This window comes from Brachycentrus maculatus, unplaced genomic scaffold (genome assembly GCF_059751285.1).
Source record: "Brachycentrus maculatus isolate JH-2025_06_01 unplaced genomic scaffold, ASM5975128v1 h1tg000327l, whole genome shotgun sequence".
NCBI lineage: Eukaryota > Metazoa > Arthropoda > Insecta > Trichoptera > Brachycentridae > Brachycentrus > Brachycentrus maculatus.
Genome location: NW_028281076.1, coordinates 299,813 through 310,197, shown reverse-complemented (window position 1 = coordinate 310,197; position 10,385 = coordinate 299,813). Strand labels below are relative to the sequence as shown.

At 30.5% G+C, this 10,385-nt stretch overlaps 1 long non-coding RNA gene across 1 annotated transcript; it reads right to left on the bottom strand.

The window, feature by feature from the left end:
- Positions 1-9,317: 9,317 nt before the first annotated feature.
- Positions 9,318-10,102, bottom strand: LOC148304165 (uncharacterized). The gene is made up of 2 exons (XR_015838380.1): positions 9,976-10,102; positions 9,318-9,885 (listed from the first exon to the last, which is right to left on the bottom strand). It is a non-coding gene; the product is annotated as an uncharacterized LOC148304165 (long non-coding RNA).
- Between the last annotated feature and the right edge of the window lie 283 nt (positions 10,103-10,385).

Sequence of the window (10,385 nt, the reverse complement as noted above, 5' to 3'; positions counted from 1 at the left end):
AATGTTTGATTCCCAGCAGGGGTTAAAATATTAAAAAAAATATTTATAAAGTCTTACATTTATTTTATAATAATACCATTTGCTTGTGCCCGAAGCCTAAGACTGATTACCTTATATAATAAAACAACAATGTTATTTTTCCACATGAATTTTATTAGACCAGCAACCGGGTTTCATCATAACTAACATCATCAAACTGGTCAGATGTCGGTGACGACGAAACCCGGTTCTGGTTAAATTAAATTTAAGTGAATTTTTTTTATTCTATAAAATGCAGTTCCACCAGGAAATGTCCGTACAAAACTTAAAACTGATAACTTCGCCTTCTTCATCAGTTAATGAATAAAAGCGAAGCATAGAGTTGGCAATAGAAATATGAAAGTAAACAATAGACTGAATGCAGCTGAAATGTGATTTCTTAGAAAAATATGGGTCAAAACAATGTGTTTGAATAACAGTAAAAATAATTTTGGATGATTTATATGGCACTTTTTTTTGTAAAATACTACCTCAAGGGCGCTAATACAATACAATTACGGATTATGATATGAAAATGATAATGACACATAAAACATAAATTGAAGAAAAACGTTGTAAATCGTTCTGAAGGGGGGAAAGTGGAGCTGCAGTATTATTGCGTCTTCTTCTCAGTCTTCTTGGGCTGCAGCATGACCAAGATGGTGTATATTCCCAGGGCATTCGAAAGTAATTCATTTAAGTGTTTTTTCGTTTTAAAATTTTTAAATATTATTATCCTTTACTGGTACCTGAAGCGTTAGACTTGTATTAATAAAATTAATCATCAAATTTGATGCCCTAACAAGGAAAAACTCTTACCCTCATTTGTAACTCATAGCGTGTAGACAAATGAGGGTAATTTTTTTATTGATGCCTTTTAAAGGACAGTGTTTATTTGAAAACAAATAAAATATTATACGGGGTTGAAATGAGGCGTGTTTGGACACTGTGGGAGGCAGTGGAAATTATTAATTGCTGACATCCTCCAGTACAGCCTACATACTTTACAGTAGACGCCATCCCTGTGGTCGGAAGTGTATCTCGGGGATGTTCCAATGCTTCCGGCTGCAGGGGTTACACGACTGAGTAAATATGAAATTTACACCCATTTTATATGATGCAGTGTGGCTGAAAGTTTCACAGAAAATTTTCAGGAAATCGTACAATTTCTGAATTCTAGTGTCGAAACTATAAGCTGAAGTCCTGCAATTCTCTGGAAAAATCCTGTTCATTAATTACGATTAATATTGATTGAGGAAATTACTATATAATATCTCTTTTTACTTTTCTTTCAAACTGTAATATTCAATCATTATTTTAATTATACAAATTAAAATAATATTATTCGTTGATAATGCATTTATTTTCATTTGAATATAATAAAAATGAAACGCAAGTATAAGACCATTTTTTGAGATTATTAATGTCAACACGACTTATTTTGAAAATTTCAGATATTCTCATAGATAAATACTTCATATGTAAGTTCCTGTTACGAATATATGTAGTTCTTTAAAATATGTGTGTTTATATTCATAAATCCATTTTTTTTAGCATTTTTTTCAAATGTGAAAGTAAAGTAATTTTAAACGTTTATTTTTATTTCATTATTCAAGGTTTAGTACCTGATGATAATAGAATAATTAATTAATTAATTAATATTTTTGAGTGTTTCAAATGCCCTAAAGGTAATAATATTTTACAAAAATGGTGCTTATTATTGAACGTGACAAAGGATCTATTAATAAACCATCAATGAAATACCCAATTTTGGAATTCAGTTTTGAATTTAATATAGATTTGAATGTTAATATCTTAATTAAAATAACTAACTACCTAATTTTGTAAGATGTTTATTTATTCGTGAAACGATGTGCCATAAGATCTTCTTTACAATGTTTTGGACGAGCTATATTGAGAGACTATATCAAATGATATTGAATATAAATGAACCAGTTTTGTATTAATACTACCTTTATTTTCCCAGATATTAAAACCTGTGAGATAGCTGGCAAACACTCTAATATGAATTCAATTGATAAAGTAGGTATGAGGAATAAAAAAAAACTTATAACGTCTTTAATTACTTAATTTGCTTTTTGTTTATTGAAGAATGATTTTTCTTAATTTCATACCCTGAGGTGTGGTGTATTTGTCTTTTCATTTCATGCGTTATATAAAATGTGACGATTTTTTAAAAACAAAGTGGGTTTCTCCATATTTGTTTCTTGAGTCTCAATTTCAGCGATTGATTTTCAGTAAAAGTAAGGTTCCATTTCACATTATAAAACATTATTTGTAATATAATTTCGATACAAAATTACATAAAGCAAAGACGTCGATGAAAGAGAGGCGTACGCAGGCCTTTTCCCCCCCCAAGCGTAACACAATGAACTCGGAGAAGCCTTTATGAGCTCAAAGTGCAGCTCAATATAATTTCATCAATAGCTTAATATCATGCTATGTGTGCACCGAGCTTCATATCACTTTATCAATTTGAAATGACATTTTTATGAATACATCATGTCTGCATTGTTCAACTTTTCTATGACGCTTTTGATGATGGAACTCCCCATACATTTTCGGAAATATTGAACAAACCACAAAAAATTGTAATACTGAGAAATATTTAAAAAAAGGATTCATTTGATATTTTGTAATTTTAATCAAAACCAAAATACACAATATTTGATAGGAGTTATTTTTACATTTTGAAATCTAAATAAAGAAGAATAAAGAAGAAATAAAGAAGAATACGTAAATCTTATGTTTACAGGAAAAGTCAAAATATATCGTAAATGGAATAACCCATATTTGTGAACAAAGATTTGTCAAATAATAATTACAACAAATAATAAATAACAAGCTTCATAATAATCGAAAAATCATGATTAAAGGCAACAAACATGATTTTGCATACATTTTCTAAACAAAAGGTGCTGAATAAAAAGCTGATTAAAATCAACCATAGATACTGCCTCAACACTCACACATCAATTATTAAAAATTAAATTATTCTCAAATATTTCTCAATATTCAATTTTTTTGTAGTAAGTACAATATGGAATAAATCAAAGGTAGAATAATGAATGTTACTCCATCAAATTTATAACAAAAGTATATATTTGACATTTCCATTATGTTTTAAAATGGAGGTCGATGTCAATTCAGTGCAGAGTCATATGCACTACTGCACTTACTAAAACAATGTTTGCATCTTAAACAGTGTATTTTTCACTGTGCCAGGACAAATCTATAGATGCAATTCAATTTGCAGAAATGTGAGTCCTTAAGGCTTTTCTCGGAGTCCCTTTTAAGACTATTATTATTGATAGCTGATGTGTTTGAGGCTGCACTTTCGTTCACATTTATTTTAAAAGTGGAAAAAATATTTTGATTTTAGACTCAATCTTACTAAGATACAAATATACTTGGCACATAAAATGAGAACACCATTTGGTCACAGGAGTCATATAAACCTCACTCCGAGAATATATGGTAAAGTAACTTACTATTTTCAAATAAATAATAATAACTGGCGAGTTTGTATTAGGACAGTGATATGTATGAGAATAATAGAAAGACACATTTTAGAGAAAAAATTAGCAATAGAAACAGAGGACGACCAAGGAAAACTTGTCAAGTTTTTTCAAATAATTGATCATGCCAAGTCAAATTTGTTAGCTCAGGAGTCAGATTTAGTGGGTATGTATGAGGAAACGCATGAATGTGGAACAAGCGGAGGTTTTTTGCAAACACAGATTGGAGTGGCGTTCTTTTTTCTCTACCTTTTCCTGCGGAGAGCGGCGTGATAGTTAGTTTAAAAAACAATTTAAATTAAAAGAATAATAAAAATATTCCGTATGGATTTTTTTTTGCTATAATATGAAATTAATGTGTAATTATGAAAATAATCATTAAAGTAAAGAAATTCAAATTGTTTTTTTTTTCAGAAAAAATATTGAAAAAAATATTCAGTTTATATATTTTTAGTGATGATTTTATTATTGATATTCAGTTAAGAGAATCGATTGAAATGATAGCTATTAAGGATTTTTCGCTGATGGCGAACGGTGGGAGCTTTGTCACATAAATGTTATACATATTATTTTTTTACCTTCAAAGGCGTTTTATTTCTTCAAATTATCATTTCGATTCTAGCTAATTACTTTTTTGGGTGTGAGTCTATTTTACATTTAATTTAGTATAAAACAGACAAACCCAATTAAATATTTGTGCTTAATGCTGAGATAAGTCATCATTAAAACTTTATAATAAGGGAGAAAAACTTTATAGCTGTAAAAATACGTTAAATAGAGGGTCAGAACAAATAATGACTTCATATTTTAGGGAAAGGGACTTTGTAGTGCTTTGAAATATTTCTGACAGAAGGTCAAAATCACAATCAGGCTTAAAAACCTAAGCTTACTTCAAGCCCTTTCAAGATAAGCTGGCATCAAACAGATGCGTGTTACTAGAGTAATTATCTACGAAGTACCATATCTGGTTGGATTTTAGAATTTAGAAGGAGAAATATCAGTCATGTTCATAATTGATCTGTGTATTGTGTTATCTTCTATTACTTCATTCTCCATTTTTTTGTTTTTGAAAGAGTCTGGCTAAAACTATGCATGGTCCTGAAATAAAAATATATTATTTAAAATTATGGTTAAATACATTATGATATAATGGATTAAATAAAATTCTTATTTAACTCGATCCCGTTGTGTAAGTGGTCACCGTATTTAGCTACTTATTTGGATTCGATTATCTGGAAACGCATAGCAAAAGTATGTATGTGTTTTCTTTCTTCTTCTTTTTCCATGTTCGCTCCCTAGGTGGAGCATATGGCTAACACGAGACGTCTCCAAGTCACTCTGTCATGCGCCATCTCCTTGGCTTCCTCCCAGGTCAGGCCGGCGTCTCGAAGTTCCGCTGAGTATAGTCGGTGAATGGTCGTCAGCGGCCTTCCGTTGGTTGGAAGAAGAGACATGAGGGGTTGTTGCCCTCAGGTGGCATTGTAAGGACATGTTCCAACCGTGTCCAATTTCTCCTCTTCAGGACTATAAGATTATTATTACTATTAATATTTCTTTTAAATTTGTTTTGGAATGTACTGTAAGTTAAACGATTAAAACATAATTATTCTTAGAGCTGCCGTTTCTGAGTCATGAGATAAAATTTAAATTTCCATGATTAAAATTATAGCAAAAAAATACGTTTTAAATTAAAACAAAGAAAATTAATTAGTGGGTGACTTTAAAATAATCTATTTATTTAATTTGTTATTTCAAAAGTTAAATCAAGATTTTTTTTATTTTGCGTAGTTACAAAAGCTCTTGAAAGGTAGTAATGTATCTAATCAAATTTAAAAATAAAACATTTTTACGGAGGATATTTTTTTCTGTGAAATTTGCACTAGTTAAAGTTAATGTTATCCATTTCTTTAAAGCCGATAATGTAAGCCTTTTAAAAAATAATTTCACTTTTACTTCAAAATTAACTTCCTTATATAGGATTTTATAACAATATGCTTATTAAAATCCTCAGCTCACTTTATTACAAAGATACCCTGAGTAAAGATCATAAATTTCTGTTCAAATTGTAGTTCATAGTGTATATAAGGTGGAAAGCGTTCAATAAATCAAAAGTACTTTATTATGTATATTGATAAGCCTAATATATGTATTATCCTCAACCACTCATTTGCTTTTATATAATTAACTGTTATTAGGTTCTTACGTGTTTAATGTAATTTAATCAGAAATACGGATTTATGTTTGTTACTAAAGAATATTATTTATTGATTCGGCATTAACTTTGTGGAATTACATGTTCATTATTATTTTTTTATAAATTTAACACTTGTTATAAACCACTTGATGAGTTTCATTTTATTATACACGTTTAGTTTCGAAAAACAAATATTATCATCTACAGATGAAAATTAAAACCAACGAGGAAAAAGTGGTATGTAATAAATAAATTTAGGGGTATAAATATGTATAGTGGTTGATAGGATAATAAATAGAAGGGAGGGAGGGTTTAGGAACGGGACTTTTTATAAAATGAAACACAGATAATAATGGTGAAATATTTTGAAACAGTATGTTATCAATTAATGTTTTATCAGAATTGAAATTTTTATGTGTTTCTAAATTGTTCCTGACTTGATCTTTATTTGTAACATAAACAAGTACATACCCCTAAATATTTTTGGTTCGTTGGTATTAATTTTCATCTGTAGACGAAAACATCGGTTAGTTTTCGAAACTAGTCATGTAAAATAATATAAAACTCAAAACGTTGTTTATTACAAGTGTTTAAAAAAAACTAACTAACCATCACGCCGCTTTCCCGCAGAGGTAGGCAGAGAGAATAGAACGCCACACCACTCTGTATTTGCAAACATTCTTCCACGTTCATGCATCTCCTCATACATACCCGCCGATTATTTAACGTGATGTCTGCGTAATTGAAACTTATTAAACCAATATATCCGAACTCACTAACAAACCAAGTTTAATGTCCAGTAAACTTTATCGCATATGTTGACGTACCAATAAAAATGTCTTCAGATAGGTATGCCTCTAGTATTACAAAATTATTAATGTTATTTTATTACCCTGTGTCGTTGTAACCAAAAAAAATCTTTCCATTTTCAATTTATGTTTTGCTTGGTAAATTTCACTGTAAATTTTATTGTGACACTTGTTTCGAATAAATTCCACATCAATTTTGTGGAATGAATTGAAACACGTGTCTCAATAGGTTGTAAGAACTAGCGGTATTTACTGAGTAATACTTAAATAAAAAAAAAGAAATACAAACAGTTTTTGTGCCACGCTTGTATTTTCCTATTGATGAGAGCATTTGCAGTTCCCGTTAATAGTGTACACACATACACACGTGCACTCACACGCACACTCACACGCACACACACATGCACACACACACGCACACACACACGCACATACACGCGCACAAACACGCACACAAACACACACTCTCTCTCTCACACACACACACACACACACACACATACGTAAGTTGTATATAATAATCTATTTACTATATGATTTAAAATAACTGAATTCAAGAACGTAGTTTCATTGTAATTTTTGTATTTAACGTAATAAAAATAACAGTCAATTAATTATTTTAATCTACTTTGGATAATTTGTATTGACTCTAGTTTTAATTTACCTCGTCTCCAAGATGAATATTCTGTAGATGTAGTAGATATTACAATGCCAAGATATTGCCAATGTCTTAAAATTTAAGACATTGGCCACGAAAACTTTGTTTCGGGCTCTGGGTTTGACACAAAACTACGTGATTCAAAAAATCTTAAAAATTAACGACGTGGTCCCTGACCAAAAGCCTGGGTATTGAGAACGGGTATAAAAATCTATGGACCTTTTTGGTTTGGTCATCCAATCTTTTAGATGGTTACCAACGGTTGAGTTAAGACATGGTCGTAAAAAAAACATTGTAACCGATGTACATTTTTAAAATATATATATATATACAGCGTGGTACAAAATGAAACACCCTATCGGAAGATGTAATAATTTTTTGCAAATGACGTCGTACGTCAATCATATTTGACATTTGTGAACTGGATAGCTGCAGTATACAAACAGATTGATAAAACAGGCATAAATGATTATCAACACTGGCGGCAGCCACTTGACAGATATCATCCTTTTTACTTTTAAAATGTTTGTATTGGTCTAAATAAAGGTTTTCATTACTCGATTATTTTTATTTCATGAATAAGGAATTGAAAACCAAAAATAGATGATTAATTTTGCGCTATCTTTAATCTGTATATGAAAGCTGTAATGTTCAGAAATAATAAAAACATATTGACGTTAAACAACATTTTCAAAAATTAAAATACCTTCTGATAGAGTGATTAATATTGCGCCACCTATATAAATATTGATTTTAGAGAAACATTTAAAAATTATGTGTGGTTTTAAATGATTTTTATTAACGTTTATTAAGCTGAGCAATAGACACACGTGACCGAGTAAAGATAATATTGGATATAAATTTAAGTCGAAAAATTCAATTCTAATATTTACATTATTTTTAGTTAAAATACTTATAGAAACGTTTAATCATTCGTCAAAGCGAATAAATCTGTTTTTAATATTCTCAATAATATTCGATTATATTGAAATAATAAAACGAGGTAAGTAGTTCAATTGTTTAAGAACAGACATTCAGTTTTATTTCAGAAGTCAAAGCCTTTCAAGAGGTCAATTAAACAATATTTAATAATCGACCAGTTCTACAAAGCTCAGTTTTCAGCAAGCACTTGAAAGTTTTCATGGACTAAAGAAACACCCGAACTTTTATTTTCATTACACGGACTGAAGTTTGGAGTCGGGCTTTCCAAATAATAATGAAATTATTGAAGGGAAACCAATAGGAATTGGCTCTACGGATGAAAACTTTCAATTATTCAGGAACTTGGGTGAAAACATGAAAACTACTCGCACTCCCGTTCCATTGTAAACAACTTGCATTGTTTATTTTTAAGTTTTTTTTTTAAATCTCAGATACATTAGAAACGAGTGAAATATTTTTTTTAAATAATTGATAAGAAAATAAGTGCCTTCATAAAAAAGTTTAGCAACCGTGCTAGAGGCCTTGGATTTGATTCTCAGTAGGGTTGACATACATTCAAGTCCACATACTGCTCTTTTCTTAAAAGGCTTACCCGGTCCGAGGAAGAATTAATTAAAATTGATTTTTTGCTCATATACATATGTACATCCACATACATATAAACTTATACATGCAAAATTTCATAATATTTTTTATATAAACGTATTATTATCCCTAACATTTTGATATTAATTACATCTAGGTTTTGTACAGGACTTTGTACGTACATGAATTTAAAAAAAAAGTTTGTATGGAAACTTGGTAGACATTACTATTTATTATAATGTGAAATAATATCTGTCGCGTTGAAATAAGTGTCATTAAAAATTTTAAAAAAAATTATGTACCAAGAAAAAATTAAACTGAAATTGAGCTTTTTTCAGTTTATTGTTAGTGTGACTTAATAATCGGTAGAGGAAAGACTTGATTCTGTTTAACCGTTTGAGTGCCAAAAAATGCATACAGTTTCTTGTAAAATGCCACCAAAAAAACATCATTTTTTATGTAACTATATATTTTTTTAAAACCCCATAAATTCTTTGAATTTTCATGAATTTTGATGATTTTTTCGGTGTTTTATTAAAGAATGTCGAAATATTTGAAATAAAACGCTTGTATAAATGAATACAGTATTTTATTTAGAAAAAAAGAAAGACAAAAATGAAAAACAAAAGAAAATCAACAACTCTGCTTTCCTGCACACGCCGTGTGGACACCCTTCTTACAATAAGCACAAATAGTCGTTGATCTACGCAGCCCAGCACCATCTTTATTACTACAGACCAGAAGAGTTTTCAAGAAATTGTTGGGCATATTTGTTGGTTTCATTTTTTATCGTTGTTAACAGAATGACATTAAAAAATAAATCAAAATATGATATAGGTTTGGAATCACGCGGAGGAGGATCCCGAAGTCCAGGCGTTTCGAAAAAATGAGAATTTTCGGTAGAAAAATTGGTTCCGGGAGGTACATTTGTAAATGAGTAATTTCTGGTGTTACTCTCCATTTCTTGGTCACGATCAGAAGAATTACTGGAAATTCGCATCCTGCGGTTGGGAAACACGGATATGACATCACTCTCACCAGAGCTACTCTTACTCGAACTTGAATTAGAGGAGTGGAAATCGTCGCTCCCGCTATCAGACATTTCAGAGGACGCGCTCGACATTATGTTTTTTAAATTAACTAAAATAAAAAAAATAATAAATGAATCTGAAATTTAAACGGTTTACTACGATCTTACAACTATTAAGATAATATTAGAATAATATTTACCAACGCCGCAGCACCACACCCTACGTACGCGCGAATCAGAGCACGACTGACGCAATCGACGGAAATCGACGATCGGCAATCTTCGTTAAAACACGAATCGACGAAAATCGACGATCGGCAATCAAACGGTTAAAGTCGTGACATTTTATTTTGCTGAGACAATATTTATAACCACTTTCGATAAAAGTCAAGTTGGCCGATCTTATTTAAAATTTGTGCAAATACAATTATTTACTTTGTAGTTCTCTGGAGTGAAGCGGATCTCGTATAATCCAAGTAACTCGCCCTCCAAGAAGCGATAGTGGAAAAATGCTATTAAAGTCGTTACAACTAAAACTTGGACCCTTACAATGGAGGCTTTGAAGTGAAAAGAAAAATAAAGTAAAAGCGTCTTCGTGGCTGCTTAATTC